This window comes from Primulina huaijiensis, chromosome 12 (genome assembly GCF_012295235.1).
Source record: "Primulina huaijiensis isolate GDHJ02 chromosome 12, ASM1229523v2, whole genome shotgun sequence".
NCBI lineage: Eukaryota > Viridiplantae > Streptophyta > Magnoliopsida > Lamiales > Gesneriaceae > Primulina > Primulina huaijiensis.
The window spans coordinates 14,973,599-14,979,376 of NC_133317.1; the positions used below are offsets into that span (position 1 = coordinate 14,973,599).

Here is a 5,778-nt window from a genome sequence, read left to right on the forward strand (position 1 = left end):
GTTTTAATACTTCATTCTTAACAACTTCCTTCATATGTGGATTTAACCTTCTTTGTGGTTGTTGATATGTTTTAGCATTTTCTTCCAAATGAATTTTATGTGTGCAAATTAAAGGATTTATACCTTTTATATCTTTCAAAGTCCATCCAATTGCATTTTTATATTTCTTAAGTAATTTAATTAAATCTTCTTCTTGATTTGGTAGAAGAGTGGAAGAAATTACAACAGGAAATGTTTTATTTTCACCAAGAAATACATATTTCAATTCGAATGGTAAAACTTTTAATTCAAGTTTTGTATTATCATCTTTTTTAAAATTATTTTCAGACTCAAAACTTTCTATTGAAAAAACTTCAGATTGTTGATTTAAGTTTTCTTCTTGTATATTTTCTTCCATAATTGTTTCAATTTCATTATCATATTCATTTTCATTAATACTTGGTTGTTTACATAAATTGAACACATTAAGTTCTAGAGTCATATTTCCAAAAGACAATTTCATTATTCCATTTCGACAATTAATTAAAGCATTTGAAGTTGCTAGAAATGGTCGTCCCAATATTACTGGAATTTCATTATGTACTTCTATTGGTTGTGTATCCAAAACAATAAAATCTACAGGATATATGAATTTATCAACTTGAACCAACACATCTTCTACAATACCTCTAGGTATTTTGATTGACCTATCCGCCAGTAAGAGAGTAACAGAAGTGGGTTTTAATTCTCCTAAATTAAGTTTTTCATAAACTGAATAAGGAAGTAAATTCACACTTGCTCCCAAATCTAACAAAGCTTTTTTAATTTTATTTTCTCCAATAATACATGAAATTGTTGGACAACCAGGATCTTTATATTTTAAACTAGAATTATTTTGAAGAATAGAACTTACTTGTTCAGCCAAGAATGCTTTCTTCTTCACATGCAATTTTCTCTTCACAGTACATAAGTCTTTTAAAAATTTTGCATATGAAGGTACTTGTTTAATAGCATCTAATAATGGAATATTTATCTTTACTTGTTTAAAAACTTCATAGATATCAGAATCATTTTTTTGTTTTTTATGATTTGTTAATGCATGAGGAAATGGTGGAGGTTTATTTGATTCATTTACTATTTCAGATGATTTATCATTCAACATATTATTTTTAGAATTTAAGGTATCATCATTGTCAAAAATATCAGAATTATCATCCTTACTCTTTGATTTTAAATGATCCTTGTTTTCATTACTATATGGATCATTAACTATTTTACCACTTCTAAGGGTAATAACAGATTTTATTTGATTAATTTTTTCATTTTTTAATTCTTGATTTTGATTTTTAGGATTAGGTTGAGGTTGAGATGGAAATTTTTCTTTTTTCATGAATATTAAGTGCAGATGCAAATTTTCCAAGAGTTTCTTTCAAATCAGTCATAGATTGACTGTTTTGAATATTGATAGATTCTTGCTTTTGGATAAATGCATGAATTACATCTTCAAAGTTTTTTCTTGGAGGTGTAACATAAGGAATATAACCTTGATGATTTTGGTTATTTTGAAAATATTGTTGTGAGGGTTGTGCATTATTATCATTCCTCCAACTAAAATTAGGATGATTTTTCCATCCAGGATTATATGATGTTGAAAAAGGATCTAGTATTGGTTTTTTATAATTGTTAACATAATTTGCTTGTTCATGGAGACATTCTTTAAATGAAGGTAATGTTGGACAATCTTTTGTAGCATGATCATGTGTATCACATATATGACAAACAATTTCTTGAATACTTTTTAATTGACCACTCTTTTTCATTTCTAATGACTCAATTTTTCTTGCTAAAGATGCAAGTTTAGCTTGAATATCTATATCATCTTTAAGATTATAGATACCACCCCCATTTGTTGAATTATTGATTTTAGTTGTTGGTGGTTCTATTGTGCCTATATTATCCCAATTTTGAGCATTTTCTGCTAATGAATCCAAATACTCCATAGCTTCATTTGGGTTTTTATCTTCAAAAGTTCCATTACACATGAATTCTATCATTTGCCTATCTTTAGGTATTAGACCTTCATAAAAGTGAGAAACTATTCTCCATGTTTCAAAACCATGATGTGGGCATGTATTAAGTAATTCTTTATATCTATCCCAACATTGATAAAATGTTTCTCCTTGTTTTTGAGAAAAAGTAGTAATTTGTCTTTTAAAAGAGTTTGTTCTATGGGAAGGAAAAAACTTTTTGAGAAATTGTTGTTGCATTTCTTCCCATGATCTTATTGAACTTGATCTCAAATTTTGTAGCCATGTTTTAGCTTTATCTTTTAAAGAAAAAGGGAAAAGCTTTAATCGAACTATATCCATGCTACAATTTTGATCATTATAAGTGTTACAAACTTCCTCAAATTCTCTTAGATGTAAATATGGATTTTCAGAATCTAAGCCATGAAAATTTGGTAAAAGTTGAATAATTTGAGGTTTAAAGTTTAAATTAGATGCATTAGGAGGAAAAATTAAACAAGATGGGGCACTAGTTCTAATAGGGTTCATATGGTGCCTATGTGTTCTTAATTGATCATGTTCTTGATTATTATTATTATTGTTGTTATTATTGTTATCATTATCTTGATTATTTGAATTATCATCCATGTTTAAATTATTTTCAGATACTCGAATAAGTCTACCACTTTTTTTTCGACTCCAAATACTCGTACAAAAAAAAAACAATACTTATAAATAAAACATAATTAACAAATATAAACTTAATTTATACCTCCCCGGCAACAGAGCAAAAAACTTGCTACTACTTAAATTATAATTCACCCAAGTGTAGGTTGTCTGCAAGTAATATATTTCGTAAGTACGAGATCGATCCACAGAGAGGTTATTTTAAGTTTAAATTTATTAATCTATAGATTACCAAATGCAAGAACGAAGTTTACAAATTATAAATTTTGTCAAGGCTCGAGGATTTATTCTTGGTTTATGCAATATTGTTTAACTAAAAGTAAAACAAAGGAAACCACCATAAATAATGGTTCCAAGAAATTTAAATATTCAAACACACACCTATTATAATATAGTTCTCACTATAAAAAATACCTAATTCATCGATATTTTATATATGGTACCTATGATTATATATATAACTATATAAATATATAATTGCATAAAATAAATGTTAAATTAAATCATTATATTTCATTTAGAACAACCGGCAGAGCCACGCTATTGCCTAAATGAAATATATGATTTAATAAGTTAGTTGCGGGAAAGTAAAAGTTAGTTGCGATAAAGTAAATGTTAGATGCGATAAAGTAAATGTTAGATGCGGAAAGTAAAAGTTAGATTGTTAGAAATCATAATATTTCATTTAGAACAACCGGCAGAGCCACGCTATCGTCTAAATGAAATATATGATGACATCACGGCGCAAGATCGGCCGTAGACCCACCAAGAAATGCATCAACTTGGCTCTAGCATCATTCGCGATCAGGGGCACAAAATGACAACCCCTTTCAAACTTACGGATGAACTCCGTAACAGTCATATCTCCCTGTCTCAGGCTCATGAACTCAGTGGTCAACCTGGTGCGCACTTCTTCCGTGAAATATTTGGAGTAGAATACCTCCGTGAAGCGCACCCATGACAGTGTAGCCAAGTTCAGGGCTACTGAAGCTCCTTCCCACCAAAAGCGGGCATCTCCTCCGAACAGATAAGAGGCACAGCGAACTCGATCTGTATCCCCAAGCTCCATAAACTCGAAAATAACCTCGAGTGACTTGATCCAGCCCTCGGCAATCATGGGGTCCGACGTCCCTGAAAACTCCCTCGGACGCATCTTCATGAATCTCTCATAGACAGCCTCGGGCCCTGTCGGCCTGGTCACCACAGCATGGTTCCCCGCAAACTGTGCGAAGAACTGAGTCATCCCAGCTAGCATCTGGGCATTCATGTCCGGTGGAGGTGGAGGGGGTAAATCTCCCTCCTGCCTCCGCTCCACCCTGTCCTCTTGGCGAGGCTCCTCATTTCTAGTGCTCTCGGGAATGCGTCTAGGGGGCATCATGTTCCATACATAACCCATACGTAACCAACATGCATAATTCCATAATTTGATTTAAATTTAAATACTGCACAATAAAAATCAGGACGTAAAATAATTCATGAAAACATGCTGTTAAAAAATTCATGCTTTAAATAAAATACGTAAATGTAAAACTTACAAACCGAAGACGTGACTTCTTGAGCTTCTCGAGGTCAGTAGTAGTGCAACCCTATACAGAACCATTGCTCTGATACCAGCTGTAAAGACCTAGAAATCCTTACTTGAAAATTTGCGGAAAAATTAAAAATTTTATTTTAAACTATATGAAATATCCAGTTCATAAAATAAACTGTTAAATAATGTATCATGTTTAAAAATAGCAGCGGAAGAAATTAATGTTGTAAAAATAACTGTAAAAATTTTATCCAACGGTAGGTAAAAATGTTTGAGCGATAACAATAATAAATGCTGAAAAGTGAGGTCCTCGGGTCCCACTACTGCCGACTCGAGCTGGCTCACTGATCCCCGCCCTCGGTCCCGACATCATCAGTACCTACAACAATCAAGTCTAGTGAGTCTAAAGACTCAGCATGCATATATCGTAAATAACAAGTAAATAAATAATAAAGTCGCATGCAAGTGAAAATATCCTGTAATGAGGTGTAACGTAAAATATCATTTCAAAGGTAATTATAGTACGTGCATGACTGAACTGAAAATATCAGTGAAAATGTTTGCTCCTTAGAGCCCTGTAATAAAATGGCATGTCATAAATTTTCTGTTGAGATTATGTTCTACGCAAGTGGTCCCTGAACTGAGCTGACCGGTAACTGGCGACCGGACCGGTAACTGGCGACCGGGTTTAATAATGTACGTCTGATTAGACTCCTGCCACAGTATACTTGGTGAAACAACTGAACTGACCGGTAACTGACGACCGGACCGGTAACTGGCGACCGGATTTAATCATGAGAGTAGAGTGACCACAAGCAATATCGCATAAATCTCAAAATTTATATTTTTGCACGTATATAAATAAATAACATCATTAAATATGAACAATTTCTACCTTCTTACATTAAAATCATGTACTTGCGATATTTAAAAATACCTATATGGCTTGATTGAAGAATTAAAGAAGATATAAACATGCCTTGGTTTGTTTTGACAGAAAACAAACGAAATAACGACGCAGCGCGGCGGAGACGGAGTGCTCTTCACGTTCTTACTTTTATCTCTTAATACCTTTAAACCAAGCATGCACCATAATTATTATAATGGCATAAAAATCGTAAACGTGATGCATGAACATTTAAAATATTATGATTTGTGTTCAGGGCGCTGCTAGGACTAAAATCTCACCCCGTGTGTAAAATGACTATGTTGCCCCCAGAAACCCAAAAATTACCGTTTATCCCCTGGACCTCTAAAATTGACCCGAAGTGTACCAAACTCCTTAAAATATCCCAAAACATATATAATAGTACTCCTAAATGTAAACTCAAGTCAAAATCAGAACTTGAACGATTCGTTTTTAAAACTCGGGCCGGGGTCCCGGTTTTAACCCGAATCGACTCGAAACTTAATCAACTTTCTCCCAACTTTTCACCATACAACAAAAACACTTAAAAGACTTTAAAAATCCTAAAAACCCAGATTTTAAACGTTTGATTTTCCTTGGACAGTTGCTGGAAAAAAATCCAGCAACTCAACCCTCACCACATGACACGTCCACCTTACTTCTCCTCT

General features: G+C 32.9%; 1 non-coding gene across 1 annotated transcript; it reads left to right on the forward strand.

Moving 5' to 3' along the window:
- Nucleotides 1-2,091: 2,091 nt before the first annotated feature.
- On the forward strand, nucleotides 2,092-2,202 carry LOC140990791 (small nucleolar RNA R71). Its single transcript, XR_012177716.1, has one exon. It is a non-coding gene; the product is annotated as a small nucleolar RNA R71 (small nucleolar RNA).
- The last annotated feature ends 3,576 nt before the right edge of the window (nucleotides 2,203-5,778 follow it).